At 43.5% G+C, this 19,901-nt stretch overlaps 1 long non-coding RNA gene across 1 annotated transcript in view; it reads left to right on the plus strand.

Moving 5' to 3' along the window:
* The window catches only part of LOC117875185, an 86,540-nt gene that overhangs the window by 64,322 nt on the left and 2,317 nt on the right, over nt 1-19,901 (plus strand). The window contains exon 5 of the long non-coding RNA XR_004645201.1: nt 15,306-15,784. This is a non-coding gene — a long non-coding RNA (uncharacterized LOC117875185). The remainder of the gene's footprint in view (nt 1-15,305; nt 15,785-19,901) is intronic.

The following is a 19,901-nucleotide window of genomic DNA, read 5'->3' on the forward strand; positions in this document are numbered from 1 at the left end:
ACCTACTTATGGCTTTTTGTCCAATCATGGTTTGGAAAAAATGTATTTTGAAATGAATTTAAAGTTAGATTGACTTGAATTTCGCTTCCTGTTCTCAGTGTCTGCCTACAGGTTTGAGTTTGTGTTTTAGGTACATTTTACAATAAAAACACATGTACTGAGTGTTTCTCTCTCTGCTGCCTCCCCTGCTCCACTCTCCTCACTTCATCACAACCCCTCAGCTGTTTTATGTTTAATTTTATATTTAGTAAAGCTAAAATGGGAGTCTTGTTTATCCAGCCCCAGCTGTCATGATGGGAGATGTGAGGTAGTCTTAGGATTCTGCTGCATCATGAAGAATTTCTTGGCGGCAGCTCAGGGGTTATTCCCCTACCCCTGTGAAATATTTCCTTCTGTCCCGGCTTCGGCAAGTGCCACTGCTCTGTTCCAGAAGAGCTGCAGTCTGCTCTCCATCAGGATTGAGATCATGCCTGCAGGATATTGGATTTGGGAGAAACAATGCCTTCAGCTTCTTCTAAATTTAAAATGATAAAGTCTTTGCCCTTGGCTAAAGCACAGAGTGGAAGAAATATGGGGAGGGAGAAGTGTTGGCAGGCCGGAGTCCAAAGAAGAGTACAACCTGGAGGGCAAGTGACACAGACAGAAAGTAAGTTTCAGTAGAAAGAGTATAAGCTAAAATGGTATGTTCAACTTTTAAAAATAATTCAGTCAATGTAGATACATGGGACTGATCACTACTGATACTCACAATTTAAATTGCAAGTCTTGTTTCCTCAAACACCTCCTGCTGGACTCAAGATATTGTATGAGCATGTAGGATATCCTAATGCATGTGGTATTATAAAAATAACTATATTTAAGTGACTACTTCAAGTATAATGTAGATTCAGCTGTCACCATTCTCTGCTCTATGAATGTATTTTTGTGGGTTATACTGTAAAACTTTGTGTATCATAATCCCCAGTTTACATATGGGGAAACTGAGGCACAAGGAGGTCAGTGACTTGCCCAAGGCCACCCAGGAGGCTAGTGGTAGAGCTAGGAATAGAAAGCAGCTCCTGAGTCCTAATTCAGTGCTCCACTGGGCAATACTGGCCCTCAAATTTGATTCCTTTGAAACTCAGATTTGCCTTAAAAAGCCTCTAGACCCAAGCACTTTGGTTTCTGTCTCAGGTGGAAGAACTTCAGTAGTGCTACAACCAGAGATGTATCCATTCAGCGTGAGACACTGAGTATTACCTTACTCTTCCAGAAGCCATAGTCGTTTCAGGGAGATTATTGACAGAATAAAGACTCAGTGCAAGTAACAGAGGCAGAATCTGGCCATAAAAAGCTAGTGTTTTAAGTCTGACCTTTCTCCAGGAGGGGCACAGTCGTGGCTGCTAGGGATGTTACATTCTGACTAGTGGATGGAATCCTTATTTAATAAAGGGGGGGAAATTAGGGGGGTTTTGCATATTAGTATTACTGGTATTCTAACATTGCCTGTGCTAACCACAATTAGGAATGAACCCCTGCCAAACCTACCCAAAAGACTTGGATTCATTTGTCCTGGAAAAAGGCATTTCAATTAATGTTGCCTACTTATCTCAGTTGTTACGTGTGCTTATTGAAAAGCCAGGTCTCCTCGCTGTCTAGTGCCTCTCTTAGCGACACTTCACAGATCTGACAAACTGTGAGACACTTGACGGTTTGGTAATCTGGGTCTTCCAGCAGTTTCACCCTCTGCAGGCCTTCAATTTAAAGCATTAACTGAAGGGCTTTTATCTGACTGAATGCTGCATGAATTATGGTATCTGCAGGTCACCGATTTCTTGTAGGGATCGCTCTCCCAGGCAAAATCCTACTTCCTTTTCTCCAGTTCATCTCCACTTGCCTTCAAACACTGAAACTTCTTCCAAGACCATCAACCTATTGTAAAACTTCCCCTTCATAAAAACATATAGGCTCTGATCCAAAGACCAGTGAAGTCGTTCAGTGGTCCGTAAAGAGGCAATCTGGATAGCTATTGCAGCAGCTTCACCCGGAGAATGCCTTAAACTGCAGTGACCAGCTTTTATTACTGACCCACATTCCTGAGATAACCCAAAACACCTTGCTGCTGTCAATCCATTGTACCACCTGTGACCGAATTATTCTCATTTGTTATATAACATTGCTGGGCATGATTAGAAATTGTTTATTACAGTATTTCCTAATTCCTAAATTTAGGATAAGTGTGAAAATTTACAATACTTACATTGCAGGTGTAAGTGGCTTCAGAAGTCAATTGAACCAATACCCTTATTTGGGGTTTCATATTTGTTTATGTAAACCCAGTTGGGAAATTATCATCAAAGCTGGTTGTTGGGTAAAGGAGATGCCTGTGGGCAGAAAAAAGGCTTGTGAGTCCTTGGAAGGAATTGGTGGTGGTTCAAATATTACTGCCTGCCCTTGGAGGTTCACAAATGGAATGTAAGAAAAACACGGGATGTTTTTTCCTATAAAATGTCAGCTGTGAGTGAGGGAAAGGTGGTAGTGTAATCATAGAATCATAGATTATCAAGGTTGGAAGGAACCTCAGGAGGTCATCTAGTCCAACCCCCTGCTCAAAGCAGGACCAATCCCCAGACAGATTTTTGCCCCAGATCCTTAAGTGGCCCCCTCAAGGATTGAACTCACAACCCTGGGTTTAGCAGGCCAATATAGTGGAGGTGGAATGATGGCTTAGTTGTCATATCCCAGAAAAGAAGTCTTCTATTGACTTTGTAAGTATAAACATTCCTAATGATAAAACTTAAGAGGGGCATTCTTTCACTAAGACTCAGACTTTAAGGTCAGAAGGGACCATTATGATTTTCTAATCTGACCTCCTGCACAACACAGGCCACATAATCTCACCCACCCACTCCTGTAACAAGCCCTGACCTATGTCTCAGCTATTGAAGTCCTCAACTTGTGGTTTAAAGACTTCAAGGTGCAGAGAATCCGCCAGCACTGTTGATGATGCCTATGTGCAAAAGTCAAATTTTATTTATTACAGTAAATTTAATCACAGATGGTTTAAATTTTGGTATTTGTGAATTTAGAGCTCCTGAAAGGTCTCTGACAGAATCTTGTACTTCGAGGTCTTGGAATGAAAGCAAAATAATAAATACTATGGATTTCAGTCATGATTTCCAATTAAATGTTATACTGGAAATAAGGCAATGGCCCATTCATATTGCATGTCCTAGGTCAGGAGTCGGCAACCTATGGCACTCATGCCGATTTTTAATGTCATGCTCTTCTCCACCCTCCGCTCCTCCCCCCCATCCCCTCCCGTGGGGGCAAAGGACACGGGGCAGAAGCTTGGTCCTGCCAGCTCCCATGCCTCTTCCCACAGTGTGCTGGGTTCCTGCCCCTCCCCTCTTCTCCGTCCCTCCCTCCCTGCCGGCCGATCAGCTGATGGCCCTTGCAAGGGTGGGGGAGGAGCGGAGTCAGCGTGCTCGCTGCTCCCGGCAGAGGCAGAGAAGAAGTGGGGGCAAGGCCTTGGGGGAGGGGGTGGTGGAATAGGGGCATATCCCCTTCAGCCCCCTGCTGTGAGCACCCCACGACCCCAGCCCACACCCCCAGCCCTCTGCCCTGATCCCCCCTCACACACACCTAGCCCTGAGCCCTGCAGCCCCACACTCACCCTAGGCGCCTGCCCTGAGCCCTGTATCCCCCTCACACACACCCAGCCCTCTGCCCTGAGTCCTGCGCCCCGCACATCCCCCAGGCCTGTGCTCTGAGCCCAGCACCCCCCTCACACACAGCCAGCCCTCTGTTTGACTCCTTCACCACCACCACCATGACCTCAGCCCTGACTCTGGCACCCCCACACATACCCAGGCTCCCCACACCCAATGCCCTGACACCTGCACCCCCCTCACATGCCCCTAGCTCTCTGCCCTGACTCTTGCACACACACCCACATCCTGAATCTTGCACCCCCACATCCCCACTCCCACCCTGAGCACCAAACGGGAGCTCCTGCACCCCTCACACCAAATGGGAGCTGCCCAGGTAAGCGCTCCACACCCAAACCTCCTGCCCCAACCTTGAGCCCCATTCCTCATTCTAGCTCCTGGCCAGACCCTACACCCCAACCCCCAGCCTGCTCCTTCAGCCCCAGCCCTGTGCTCAGTGCACTCCCACCCTCAGCTCAGTGCAGAAAGAGAGGAAGAGAATGGGCCAGAACCAGGGAGAAGATAGGTACCCACCAGGGCCGGCTCCAGGCACCAGCTTGGCAAGCTGGTGCTTGGGGCGGCCACTCCGGACAGGGGCGGCAGGTCCAACTATTCGGCGGCAATTCGGCAGACAGTCCCTCACTCCCGCTAGGAGCGAAGGACCTTCCGCTGAATTGCCGCCGCAGATCGCGATCGCAGCTTTTTTTTTTTTTTTTTTTTTTTGTGTGGCTGCTTGGGGCGGCCAAAACCCTGGAGCTGGCCCTGGTACCCACTGTATGTGCGCAGGGCCGGGATCCCAGACCGGCAGCGAGCTGAGTGGGTCGGGCAGCCGGGATCCCAGCTGGCAGGAGCTGGTGAATGGAACCCCTGAGCAGCAGTGGGCTGAGCCGCTCAGCCCATTGCTGGTCTGGGGTCCCGGCCGCCGGCCCCGCACAGCCTGCTGCCAGTCTGGGTTTCTGGCTGCTGGTCTGGGGTTCTGGCTGCCGGCCCCTTGCCAGCCGGAGTCCCGGCCGCAGGCCCCACTCAGCCCACTGCTGACCTAGGTGAACAGAACCCCAGACCGGCAGCGGGCTGAGTGGGCCAGCGGCGTAAGATCAACATTTTAATTTAATTTTAAATGAAGCTTCTTAAACATTTTGAAAACCTTGTTTATTTTACAATACAACAATAGTTTAGTTATATAATATATAGACTTATAGAGAGAGACCTTCTAAAAACATTAAAATGAATTACCGGCATGTGAAACTTAAATTAAAGTGAATAAAGACTCGGCACATCACTTCTGAAAGGTTGCTGACCCCTGTCCTAGGTGTTTGAGTCCAGCTGGAAACATGTAAAAACTATTCTCTGTTGGATCGTACATGAACTTGTTTGGAACATCAAGTACAATACGGACAATTACTCATGCAAAAAATTCCAATTCGGAAAGCTTAAATGCAATGCTCCTTTAAAAGCCAGAACTAACTATGCCAGTGTTAGTAACTTCAACATAAAGCAAACTTTTCTTAGTATATTTTTCATATTTCCTGAATATCTTTAAAAATTGCCTCCTAAAGAACTGTTAATTAAAAGAGGAGGGAAAAGCTGAACCGTCTCATACTCTTGTGTGAAATTTGGTTCCAGTTGGCTCTCAGCTTCATCCAAGACCTACTTAGCTACCAGTAGGCCTTTGTTTCCTTCTTTTGCTTTGGTTATAAGGATGTTATTGTGAATTAAATGGAGATAGTTTTGTCCAACATCATTTGAGACTTGTTTTGTAGCAATGATATATAGATAGATTAGATGTACTAAGTAAGCTTAACTAACCACTACAGTCTATGACTGCAGAGTGCCTCAAAGAAAATTATCAGTCTTGTTTATCTTAATGAGTAATCTGAAAGTCATCACATCTTGTTTATCTCTGCAGGGAAAGGTGGCTGTGCAACTTGTGCTTACATCTTATATATGAAATAACCTATACGTTTTACAGTAGTCCAGTCCTGCTCCGATTGGAGTTAATAGGAAACTTGTCAACGACTTTAATGGAAGCAGGATTCAGCCCAGCTGATGTTGATGTGAGGCACTGAACTGATACTCTAGGTGTAAGAGATCTACTCATAGCTTTGCCACGGACACTTTTTTTGTGACCTAGGGCACGCACTCTGTGCTTCAGTTCCCACCTGCAAAAGGAGTAATACTACTTTTCTTCACAGGGCACAGTGAACACAGACCCCCATGCTACTTTAACAAGTGTCACTTTTCATACTAGAACCACACATCTTAACATCCTGTCATAAACTTGCTCTCCCCATCGCCCTCCAGTTCTACTGTGATTTACGTGTCAGTGCCTTCTACACTCAACACTACTAGGAAAAAGAGCAGTTACTGCAAGTCTCAGCGAGGGGTTGCAAAGATGATTATAAGACACTTTTGTGTTTGATGCCATTCTGACATGGGTCCAGTCCCAGGCAAAAGCTAGAGCACCCTTTGTAGTAACTCTAATTTACAACTACTGCCAACAGCTCCCAGAGGCCTTTAGGGCAGCAGAGGTTGCCAGGACAAACAGGTTCCCTGGCAGCAACTTCTTTACTATGCCTTCTATGCCAGACGCTAGGCAACTGGTATGAATGAAATAGCTGGCCTCCACTTTTGCCTGGAGTTCTAGATAAACAGGCTGTGGAGTCCAAAAACAGTGGTGCTCATTTTTATACAATTGTTATTGGTTCCTTGTGGCACTTCCTGGTTCCTGCCAAAATAGCTACCCCAAAGAGAAGTGGTCTTAATGGCATTTCTTCCCTAGCTGGAAGTGAAAAGTAAGGGAAGTATTATGAGAGCCTGTTTTTGTGACAAATCCAGTCCAAGTCTGCAGACTCCAAAAAGTTGGATAAGCATCGAAACTTAGGGGCACCACCTGCTGGTACTGAACCTTTGGAGAGTCTAATTGCTAATGAAGAGCTCTTGCTTGTCATTAGAAGTGATAGACTTTATTTATTATGACAGTTCATTTTACATGTGTGCATCACTAAATATTCACTACCCTATAAATTCTTTCCTCGGGCAGGTGGGAAAAGGGTTTAAATGGCATTCAGCTTTGTTGCTGTTTAGTTTGAGGAGACCATCAGTTAGAGCTACACAAGCTTATGCTTCCTAGAGTCTTCATCAAGGGACTTTCCCGTTAGAATAGAAAGAAAATAGGAGAGTGAAACCTCTGGGGCAAGAGGAGAAAAGAAAAACATTTCTGGCAGGATTATTTTTTTTAAAACTTGCTGAGCGCTTTCAAGTGGCGGAGGAAAGGATTAAAAGTGAAGAATGTTAAAGACAAATTGAAGTTGATGCTTGAATTGTCAGTCTCCAGAGTTTCCTGAACTGACTGAATGAAAAGTTTTTTTCAGTTAAAATCCACAAAGAATTTAAGAAGTGCCCAAATGGAGAACAGCAAGGATTTACATCCATGAACTGAATAATTACTGTCAGACAGGAAAGAAATTCAAGATTCTTGGCAGTAAAAGAAAGTGGTCCAGCACAATGTACAGGCCTTTGACTGAGAGAGACTTTAAAGGAACTATCTAAGATGCTGGACATGTAAAATATAATGAATGGTATGGAAAAGGGGCTCATGTGAAAGCTGGAGGTGTGGGGGGCAGACTGACTGACTTTGGTTTCGCTGAAAGCATACTAAAGATTGGAGAAATGTTTGATCATTTGTCTACAATTCATTTACTACAATTAATTTACAGCCAGCAAATTAATTGCATAGAAATGAGCACATTATTTCCTGCATTAGATTAAAACCCTGTCATTTCATTTGAAAAAAGCAAAACTTCCTTTTTGTGGATGATTAAACAATCTTCCAGGTTTTCTCACATTTTGTTTTTTTCAGGTGGGGGGAGAGGGAAGGTAGGTTAATCTTAAATGCTAGGAAAGACATTTGATATTGTAATTATATTCTCATATGGTACAATTTGACCAGTTTGAGGAATTTGTCTAGATTTTATATTCAGCGTTGTACTGAAACAACATTGCTCAAAAGTTTATGGTGCTCATGTAGATGGGGTGTTTCTTTTCTTTATTGGTTTCCTTGCGCCTTTTGGCAGCATTTGGTATGGTCAAACCTGACATTCTTTTGTTCTTTTTGAAATAACTGGTATAATTGTCTGAGACAGCCTTGGGCTGGTTTTATTCCTCTCTCCCCAGTGATCTGTAATTATGTCAGGGATGAAAAACAGTGTGGGGAGGAGAGGAAGGATTTAGGTGCGATCCATTTTGACTTGCATTCAGGTCTCCTGTGGAGGTTTATTCTGAGACCTTCACAGTTGCTATTGGGATTTTTTTTTTTTTTTTGGAAGTTGAGTTCTTACCATTAAGCAAATGATGCACAGATTTATTTAGCGCTGCAATCTAATTCTGAGTGTTCACAGGCCTGGATGGTAGAGACTTGTGATAAGCTAACATCTCATATGAGCAAGTGTTGCTGAATTGGTCCTAGATATCTTCTAGGCATCAATCCCTCCTCTGGACCAGTCCTCTACAGTGTTTTGGACAGACCAGTGGAGTTTCTCCAGGCCTCTTCCGCCACCTGCATTTTTCTGTGGAAGAGAAGAATCTGTCATTTCCTAAAGGGCTGGTCCAAGTGGTTTACCATCTCTGAGATATTTTTCCAAAGCTGCTCCCTCTGCAGGGGGAATTAATACAATAGGCTAAATAAATTTGTTAGTCTCTAAGGTGCCACAAGTACTCCTGAGCTTTTTACGGATACAGACTAATACGGCTGCTACTCTGAAACCTACAATAGGCTAGAGGGCTGAGAGAAATGAAAAGCCAATGGGGAAGCAGCGTTCAGAAAGCTAACTGCTTTCTGTAGGAGGGAGATCCAGCTGTCTGAGGAAGCTCACCATGGGCTGGGCTAATGTGATTGCCAGCAGAGCTGGGAGTGGAGCTTGCAAGGCATTTGGCTGTCAAGGCCTGAGGGAGCTGTAACCAGAAAGAGGCATCGCATGAGGTGGCTTTGGGAAACAGAGGAAAAAGGCAGTCTTGGGTTGGGGCAGACATTGCCTTGTGATATTGGATCTCATAGTAGAGGGGGAGAGCACATTCCCTTCTCCCCATAATGCCCCCTAGGATGTAGGTACAGAAACCCATGCGCCAAAGGTTAAAAGGACAGTTAAGGCCAGGGAGATTGAAGGACTACCAAACCGTGCAATACAGACTGTAGTTAGCCCCTGATTGACCATTGCATAGACGAGTGAAAGATTATTCAGCATAGGAAGTGCAAAAATGGTTGTTGGGTTCCAGAAGGGCCAACTACAAGGATTGTTCACCTAGGGAGGGCCAATGACTATTGAGCCAAAGGATCTGATTTGTGCTTTCATTTGGACTCTGATTTTGCCCTGGAACAGGGAGGAGCCTCTGCTTTGCCAAAAGGGCAAATGGTCAACATCACCTTACCATCAGGGAGACAGCAGAGCAGGGGAAATTAAGGCCTACATACATCCAGATTCTGGGGGGAGGAGTAAATCAAACCCTTGCATCACTCTGTTCTCAGCGATCCTGAACAGAGGGAAAATAAAAAGCAGCAGAACCCTTAACTTTGTTCTGTGCAAGCAGTGCTCCAAACTGAGCTACTCTGTGAACTGATTTCTTCCCCTTAATAAAGAAAGACCACAGGAGGCTTCCTTTTCATACACTGCAATAGTTCAGAGCAACGTTTTTTAAGATAGCTTTATAACTTTTCCTACAGCATTCCTTAAGCAAAGAAATTCTAAAAGGAAACTGTATTCATTCCTTCTGATTCCCATGAAATCTGAAATTGGTGTCTAAGGCAAGACTAGAAGCTCCTGGAAAATGTAGTAGAAGGTACCTTTTAATAATGTGGATTTTTGGTTTTGTGGGTTTTTTTTGTTTGTTTTTTACATAATACCTATCACTTGTGTTGGCCTTAGAATGTAATGATCAATATGTTTAATGCAAGACTATACCCAGTCCTGCATGAGGGCGCAAATATTAGCAGGGGACCGGAGGAGGATAAAAGGAGCATTTCCTTTCTCTTCCCTGTGCAGGGGGAGGCACAACTGCAGCCTCTGCTCCCCTGCGTGTAACAACTGCATTAGGCGGCTGGTGCTAGCAATGTTCTGTCCCTGCACCAGTACTGACAATGGAACTGACTCTCAGCAGAGGGAGGGCAAGTGCATTCTGCACTCTGTCAAGGACAGAGGTGCAGCAGTCCCACACCCCTTGCTCTCCAGGAGCCCCTTTGCTTGGTTGAGGCCTAACACCTCCTGGAGCTGGAGCAAAGTACATGCACCATCCCCACTGACCATGGGCTGAACCTTAAAACTGTTCCACAAAAGATTTTTTTAAATTGGATTTGTGCCTTTTTATTTAGCTTCTTTATTATGTGTAAGAAGAGCTAAAAAGTGGTTATTTTAAACTGTGGGTGAAAGGTTTGGGAAGAGGAAGGTGGGATTTCCTGGCTCTCTTTACTAAAAGGTCAAGTCTGGTCTTTGTAAATGTCACAGAGAACGTGTTGCAGATGCTTTGTGCATCTGAATTGAAGATTCAGGGGTGTTGAATGTGTAACAGAGGCTTCCTTTCTCCAAAATATTAATCGGTCATTAAAAAAATCGAAATGGTTGGACTGGGAAGCTAATCTCCTCTCAAAGGATCAGCTTTGTCTTTTATCTCTTGATGTTTGTTTACCTCACAAGTTCCCTAGGTACCCATTTATCTTTTGAGCTGGTCTACACCCAGTTTCCTTGCCTACAAGCTCCTATATCCATTGAGTACCTAACGGGGGGCTTCCATAGATGGAGGGAGTGGGTCCCCTTTTGCCTTACCCTCGTCTCTCTTCAAATTTGCTGCTGTTTTGTTCCGCTGTGCCTGCAGAAGTATGTTGGAGAATCAGGCCCTCTGACATCATCACAAATAATTAATTACCATGGGCACCAGTAGCACTGTGTAAATAACAGTCAGACCATACAGTAATTTTGCTGTCAAACTGAGCCCATTCCTTCTGCTCTACCCTGGAGATTGTAGTAAGTATAATAAACTTGAATTTGTTTTCCAAGCACTGAGTGTTAGCTATAAAATGCATATTAGCTAAATGACCAGAGATTCATGTCCTCAATATATTGTTTTAAGAGGGTTTGGGACTTTTTTTTAACCCTTAGAAGTGTTTTATAATATGAACCTCTAAAATGGACTCAAATTCATAGCCATTAAAGACATTAAATGTATTTATATTTCATATTTCTTCAAACAATGATTGTCAAATGAATGTTTTACTCAGGTTGAAATGCCACGAGAGGGCACTATAGTTCTTGTACAAAATCCTAAAGTATGTGGTTCCAAGAATGATAATGCCGGGGGGGGGGGGGGGGACGACAAACCAAACAGCTAGATCTAAAGAGTGTGAGACTAAAGGAATGGGTGGGTGGTTGGCTTGACTTGGCAAAGTGACTGAAAACCAGTGTAAGGAATGGACAGAATATTCCCTTTCACAAACACAAGAATATCTACTTTGCCTTGAGAGATGTAGGTTGTCTGCAGCCTGTTTGTGGGGAAAATGTTTATCTTGATTTAAATGTGGTAAAATTCACCCAGATAATACAGTGAACAATAATATGTCAACTACCTTGTTATTTTAAATCTTCTGACATGTATTCACATATACCTTGATGTTGTTATGTTTGTTACAAATATTGGCATAATCTTCAGGAAAATAAAATACTGGCATCCATTTTGTATGGGTAACCTCTCCTTTCGTTGCTGAGTTACCCAAACGAGGGGTCTCGAGGGTAAAAGAAACAGGTTTTGAGGAAGTATGATCATTGCAATTAATTTTTTTTTTAAACTTTGTAGAGGCAGGGGAAAGAATACAACCAATAAATCGTTTCAGAGAGAGGGAGATGGTTTCTGTTTGTTTGGGGGATGAATTGATTCTTATATAGTTAGGGAAAGGGTAAAATTGTCTCTTCGATTTTAGCCACACTGTGCACAGTTTTGGATTTTTGAAATGTGTAGGTTGGTAACAATTAATAAAAGAATAACATTCCAAACAGCACCATGGATTGAAAAAAATAGAATGCCACCTATGTAAAGTTACAAGAAAATGCAAGCAATGAAATCCTTTTGCAATGTCAAAGAGGCACATTTAACATAATGGGGCAAATTTTTAAACATGCCTTTAGTCAGCAAATGTAATGAGGTGCAGACACAATTTATAACATTTTGATGTCTAACAACAGGCATGATCAGTTAGACATCTAATGCTACAGTCCCTTTCCCCCTGCCACCCTTGTGTTAGTATCTGCAGATGATTGTGGATGCCAAAATGTAAATGTAAAAATTAAGGCTGGTTTTTAAAAACTTGGCCCAATATTCCTTGTGACTAGTGCTTCTTATCACATCATTCTCATCACTTTGCGTCCTAGGCTCAAAGAAAATATCTAAATATAAATCAAATGCACAAGCATAATTGGGAAGAGCTCATTATAAGCACAATCTTCCTCACACCTTAGGTAGTTGTATTTTTTCACTTGCTCATGTGGCATATTGGTTACGCACAAGGTGCTCTAGGTGCAAAACAAACAAAATCTCATATGGGTTGGGGGAAGATACTGGACTGCTTTGGAACTCTTCCATGTTGAAAGCATGTTAACTGCCCACAGTGGCTGTATACTATTATACATGTGTCTCTAACTGTATGCGGAGTAGCTTTCATATATTCCTGATGGTGATGACTAACCCGCCACTGGGGTAGCACTGCATTTGGGAGTAGGAATTGGTTAGAACAAGGAGGCAGAGAGGGAGGAGGAGTCTACCACTAGCGTTCAGATAGAGGAAAGAACAGAATTATTGGGGAACATCAGAGCCAGCTAAAGTGCTACTGTTATGTCCAACAATGTAAAAAAAATGATAAAGTGAGGCTTCAGAATTGCATGTGGGATCTCTTTTTATGAGCTAAGAGGCCTATTACGCAGAGATTTGTGTTGGAGGTAATTTCACTGCCAGGAAAGAAGGGAGAATGGGTGATGGGTGAGTTTTACATCACGTGCAGGATTCATAGGCTTATATCCATCTAAGAGTTGATACTTTCTAGCCCACCCTACTTCCCTCCCACATCAACGCAAGCAAATGTGTATTGTGCCTCTGCAAGGATGAATGGGGAGTATGTGTGAGCAGTAGTTTCTCTATTCATTATTCTGACAGATGTCGTCAGGCTTTTAATTTTTGTGCATCACCTGTGCACATCATTCTCTCTGAGAAAGCACTCTGTCATGACACCCAGTTCAATTCCATACTACAGCAGTTTCCTAGGTAACCAACACACAGACTTCACACAATGGAAGGAAACCAAGAGATGTGCAACATTTCCCATTCTTTCTTGGTATCTTTGAATGTTAGAAATACAAAAAGTTTCAAAGATACCAGTCTTAAAAAACATTGTGGTAGAAAGAACATAAAGAGCAGGTGGCCAGGGGATACTCTCCCCAGTGACAATGGCTCACTCTAAAGATGGTGGACTATTCCTGCTGTGCAAAAAAAAGAAAGAAAGAAAGACACTTTGTGCCCCCCCCCATTTTTTTAAGCAGGATGAAAACTTGCCCTTTCCACCTCTGCACTGTCTTCTGCAATATCTAGCTGAAAAAATGACACAAGATCCCAGCCCAAAGATTAGGTTTTTTTAAATCCATTCACATCAGACCTTCCTGATTTGCTGCTCCTAGATTCTGCTCTTCCCTGGCTCACGGTGTATTAATACCTTCAGACTGACTTGCTGCCTGAGATGGAGTTTTAAGCTTAGGCACACGGCAAGGAGCTAGCAAGCTATGCTGGTGAGAGAGGTTGAGGTTTGTAATCTTCCCAAACTGGCTATATCCATGGCAAAGAATTTACAAGCTCACTGAACACATTTATAAGCTTCTCGAGCCAGATAGCCCTGAATATTTTTTTCTTAAAAAAAAAAACAGTTTAAATATGGGGGGGGGGGAAGCCAACAGCCCCTTAATATTAACAATAAGGATGATAAATCAAGTACACAAAATTCAGGAAATTCCAAAATGTATGTCAATTCAGTTGTGCTTTACATGGGTAGTATTTGCTGTTTGTATTTGTTAAATGTAAATATTAGTCTTATTGTTTGTAATTGCGGTGAGCCATACAATATATAAACCTATGTAACGTGGTTTATATCATGGGTCATATGTGTAAGAAACATTTTACAAGTCAAATTAGGCCCTCTATGATACATGTGCAATCCTGTTGCTTTCAATGGGAGTTCAGGACACTTAGCAGCTTACTGATCAAGGTGCTAAGGCTCCAAGCAGCAAAACTCTTGAAGTTGTCTTTAAATTTAAGATATTAACCCCACACCCAGATTAGATCCCAGAACTCCTGTGCACCAACCTCCAGTCACACTTCCTCCCTGTGGTAGTGATTGATAATCATCAAGTGCACAGTGCCTTAGTTTACGCCAAGAAAGTCGACTCTAACTTGTCTATCTGGAATGCTTATCACTTCAGACAGAATAGATATAACGTTGTGTTGAAAGAATTTTATATGGCAGATGTTCACCTTATCCAGTACTCCTCAGTGTAGGATTATTAAATAGTCTGAAAAGAAAACAGTGAAACCAGAAAGGATGCATTTTTGTCTTTTATATGTTTACATCTGTAACATAACTAAGTTTCAGTAGAAGATGCTACAGCACTTCGGCACAGCCAGCACTTGGGATTTACTCCACGGGAGGTGGAGGGGGAGAGGGTGTGCAAATTAGCAGGCAACAGCAGCTGTTCTTAAGGAGAAGGTTTATGTCAGCAGAACTTACACAGCCTCTGTTCAGAAAGTTTGTGTCAGCAGCCATAAATACTAGCCTGTCAGCATTTCTATTTTATTTCATACACAAAATGCACATTACTTAACAATTATGCCAAAGGCAGTGAATGGGTTTTTGATAACTCAACTTGGAAGGTAATGTCTTCCTATGGGAGCAATTCCTGTCATACGCCACAGAAATCTAGTGTTTATGAATGCAAATCCTTAGTGTCCATATGAGATAGACGCTCATTGACTTCAATGTACTTTCAATAGGCCCTTAAAGTGTTTTATATGGGGGATGATGAGGTGTAATGTTTGGACCTTTCCGATTCTTTTTCACCCCATGGAGTTCAGTAAATACTTAATTTCAATCCAGCAATTGTAACAGGTAGGGCAGAGAGCACTTGAAGATAAGAGGACATGGAATATAGATTAAGTCCTGGTCTTCACTACGAAGGTAGGTCAGTGGAAGTAGCATTGCAACAACCTATTTGTGCACATGTCTGCACTTATATTTGTCCCCATCTGATTTGAGCGCCTTATTATAGTCATGCAGTAAAACTAACTCCCTTAGCAGCATAGCACCATGACTTGTGTTGACCCTAGCAGTCCTCCAGCAGCTGTCCCACAATGCCCCATTCCCTGTGACAGTGATCATTCTGCTCATAATTTTAAACTCCATTGCCCAGGGGTTACAGAGACTGGAAGCCAGCCCCCCTCCCTTAAAGCACTTCATGTGGTTTTTGAAATGCCCTTTTTTGATGGCCTAGCTTGGTAAAAACACCTAGCAGCTCATCTTTGTTGTGTGCAACTGTCCAACAGATCTCCAACTGCTGCTACCTGGAGTAGACAGGGAGTATTGGATCTCCTGGGCCTGTGGGGAAAAAAGGCTGTGCAGGCACAGCTATGGACCAGTTGCAGAAATGTGAACATATATGAACAGATTCCATCGGGATACGACAGGAATTAGCAGCAGTGACTCGTAAAAACGAAGGAACTTTGCGCTCCCTGGCCTTGTGGTATCCCTGGCAATCTAGTGCTGTGCTGCAGACCTGGTGATTTTACAACAATTGGCATACTATGCTTGGTGGAGACCTCTCCCCAGAACCCCTCATAGCACTGTGGATACCTCAAAGGAGCCAAGACAGAGACCCGGGCCGAGAACTGGGAGGAGAAGGAGGGAGACGGAGTGGGAGACTGCAACCAAGCCACTAGCTAGGACCAGTTTGAGACTCCTCCACAGTCTAGCCCGTCCCACCAGGCAAGCACAGATGAGCCTGATGAAGGGGAAAAGACATCGGGTAAGTGTGCACATGCGTTTTTCTTTACAGTGTTTAAATTTTAAAATGGCCCAGTCCATCCGCATGTTAATGCAAAGGTATCAACTTTTCATTGGTCTACTCATGCGAGAAGAGGTAGAAGGTACCACAAACAGAGGTAGAGTTGGCAGCAGCTTTTTATTCCCATGTTGTTAGGTGGGGATGGGGCATGAGGAGCACTTTGTTTGTGTGAATAGGGATGGCTCCTTTACCCTCTTGAGAGATCGCGATGAAACTTTCATGGAGATACTCTACCATCCTCCCAAAGTTTTTTGGGGATGGCAGCCTTATTTCTTCCTTCGCAGTAGGACACTTACCCACGCCACTCTGTGATGAGTTCAGCTGCCACCATTGCAATAAACAACCTAGCAGCATACGGTCCTGGCAGTCTCAGGACACCAGCAGCAGCTGTTGTCTCTGTATCTTTGTGACCTTCAGAAGTGAGATATCACTAAAATCACTGATGCCTGTGGAGAGTAGTGCCAGTGTTCTGTGCCATTTCCCTATACCTACGCCCATGAAATAAGGACCAACATTTTACAGCTTCAGACAAGAGGAAATCCTGCCTCTCCCCTTTCTCCCCCCGCCCCGCCCCCCCATCCATACTCATGATGGCTGGGGCTGGAGAGCAGTGCTGTGCCAAGGCACTCCAAAACTGATGTGTCAATAAGTATTTCTTATTAAAAGCATTTATGGGAATAAGGGAAGGGATTCTTGAAATGTATGTTTCTCTTTCTGTTGTGATATGTGAGATCGCGCAAGCCCATGCTGCATCCAGGCCATGGACAAAGGGCTTGGAGGACCAATATAACCAACACCACGGAGAAAGAAGCAGTTAAAAAGGCCTAGGAGTCCCAGCATGATAAAGAGCAGGAAATGCACTGGAACATAATGGGTCTTCTCAGGCAACAAACCCAAATGCTGCAGACCCTGGTTGACCTACAGCTCTAAAAATCCCAGATTCCTCACTCTTTGCAGCCCTTGGAGATCTCTATGGTCACAACTCCCTACATGACCACAACATATCATGTGACGCATCATTACCCCTACCATTCCATACCAGGGGACATTAAGGAAAACCACAGCTTCACACACAATGACCTGTGAGAACCACGATGAGTGTATGTGTAGCCATAATGGGTTACATTTGTTTACTCAAATGGGCATAAATATTTACTTCCTTTCTATTTTTTTCATTTCACCCCATTAAATTACATTAAAACTTCGTATGACAGTGCTGGTGGGGTTTTTTGCACATTGATTTTTTTGCACTGCTTTTTTTTTCTGTTCAGTTAAGTTCTCTTTTTGGAGAATCAAATAATTTTTATTAGTTCACGACAAATATTGCATAATGCCTAGTGGTAGTCAAAGAAAATAGTACTTGTAAATGCACATCAACCACCACAGAATTCATCGCTTCAGGAAAACATCCAGCCATATTTATAAGTGTACAGCAAACACTACACAATTGTTAGCAGCACCAAAAGTTCCAGGCCCAGAGAACATTCCAGCAAAGAACACAACTGTGGCTGACCAATAAAGTGCTCTTTCAAAGCCTCTCTCAGCCACCTAGCTCAGCAGTGGTCTCTTGTAATAGCCCATGTGTCTGGCTATTCAAAGTCAACTGATAGCTACTCCCACCACGCTGGTGGCAGCTTTTCCTCCTTTGCTTCACAGATATTATTCATGGGGTAATTCTGCACTACTGCACAAGCACAGAATTAATGTCCCCTGCACATTTTTTCTTTGCAGATTCTGATAGAAAGGCAAAGGAAAGCTGCAATTACACCTTTCATCCGCCAGGTAGTGCCAGAAGAGAGCAGTAGGCTCATTGGCTAGAGCAGTCAGCCAGGGAGAGGGAGAAGGAGAGGTAGGCTGCCTTCCTCACAGCACCCTGCTGGCAGGGCCAAGTGAGGAGGCATGGGATATGGGGGGATGGACAGAGTAGGGCACATAGGGTTGCTGGGGGATCACACAGACTGGGGTTCAGAAGGGCTAGTTGGGAACAGACTGGAGCAGGGGCACAGGAGCTAGTGGGGTGATAGCATTGAACCAGGGGCTGAATGGGAGTGGGGGTGCGGGGACACATGGGAGTTGGGGGAGAGGAGGTGCAGAGGCACATGGGATGGGGAAGTGGGGGGTGGCTGAGTTGGGGTGCAAGGATAAATGGGGTTGAGGCAGCTATGCCTGGCAGAATGGGGAGTGCGGGTGCAGGGGCACATGGGGACGGGGCAGATTTGCCTGACCAAATTGGAAAGGCTAGGGGTCAGCCAGGGTCTGCATGGGCGAGGCTCTACAACTTCCTAAGAATCCCTCCCGCACCCCCCAAAAAACCTGGTTCCATATTTCTCCAGGTTCACTCCCAGGCTCCATCCCAGATTACTTCCCTCTCCTTCAGCTCCTCCATTACCCCTGACTCTCCCAAACCTTTGCATTGCTTCTGAGGGGAGCAGGAAATACATTTCTGTATTGTAGTTTAAATGAATTATTACTCAAAGTTCCGTATTAATATGCCTAGTAAGGAATCTATTCGTCAAAAAACATTTCATGGATCTGTTGTCTGTATTGTTGCAGACATACAAACTTTATGGTGTATAGACAAATCTCTAGATGTAATGAGATGGGTTACCAAAGGGTGTTTGAGTTGAGCGGAAACTGGTTTTCAACACAAATAATGAGAAATGTGTCAGTATTGCCATCTCCAAATGTTCATGAAACATGAGATTGTCTTAAAAATCATGAATGTTGAGTATGTTTTATTTGCCTTCTGGCTTTTGAGCCGTTTGGGTGCACTTGCATCATGTTTTGAAGCTTTTCTCTGCAAGCATAAGGGCTAGAAAATTATTTTTTTAAAAAAAACCCTGGAAGCTGATTTTTTCCATGTAATATGATTCCAGCAGCTGGGGTTTAAGAACCGCCCCCCCCCCACACACACACACACACACACTAAAAATCACAAGAATTGACAACACTGTTTTGTTTCAAACACATACACACAAGTTTAACTTCTTGTTGTTTAATCAGCCATATTTGATAGCACTATAATTATTCCATAGCTTAATTTATTTTGTCTTTTGTGCATGCTTGTGTGTGTTTTAACGTGCAATCCTAGAAGCATGAAAACCTGTTTTCCTTTAATAGTTTGGAAGTTTTTCCATTGATTTTAAAGGGATGGTCTTTATTTCCCTCCTCCCTCCACCCCATTTAGGGGATCATTGATCTTTCCTTGTGTTTTAGATAGAGCTGATATTGACACACTCATTTTAATAAACAAAATACACCAGCCCCTCATGACTACAACTCTTACCAAACTCATCTTTGTTCAGCATCATCTAGCCATTAATGCTTTGGGAATAGTATTCATTTAGCTGGTGCTGTTACAGATGCATTGGGGAAGAGCACAATTTTGCTTTTCTGAGAATGATAAAATAGCTGCAGTTGATTTTTTAGATGTTCTTGGTGGTGAAGTGGCTGAACTATTTTTTTGACTAAACAAATAGGGCAAAATTCTGATTTCCTCATGAAGTCCAAGTAAATAGTCTTATGATTGGGTGGGGTGGTGTTTTGTACAGCAACTGGGTAAAGAAATTCTTAAACCACAGAGCCACTCTATGGCTAATACTGAATTTCTCAGGCTAGGTTATCTATCACAGCAGGTGACTCTTCCCTCCAACCAGATATTTAGGTGATGGATTCATATTCAGTAGTTCTAGATCAGCCAGGCCCCCCTCCCCCGAACAAAACATCTTGTGCAGTGGTGGAGAGAAGCGCACAAGGAGCATAGCACCATTGATGGGCAAGCGGTGATGGAGCTTTTCCTTTGTGAGCTCATTATAACCTGCTTTACCCCTATATGACAGTACCACACAGGTTTCATTGCCTTCCATGCCCATAGCAGGGGGAGGCGCAGGCAGGGGTTTTACTTCCTAGAATCTGGAAGATGCTCTCCATTGTATGATAGCAGTTTTAAGATAGGTGAAGTTGTGTGCCTTCAATTCTTGACAGTCTCTCTTAAAATGTAGTCTTTTGACAATCCTAATTATCTTAATGACTTTTAAAAAGATAGGTTGACTATTTTACTAACAAGGTTTTTTTTTTT

Source organism: Trachemys scripta, chromosome 3 (assembly GCF_013100865.1).
Source record: "Trachemys scripta elegans isolate TJP31775 chromosome 3, CAS_Tse_1.0, whole genome shotgun sequence".
NCBI classification, from domain to species: domain Eukaryota; kingdom Metazoa; phylum Chordata; order Testudines; family Emydidae; genus Trachemys; species Trachemys scripta.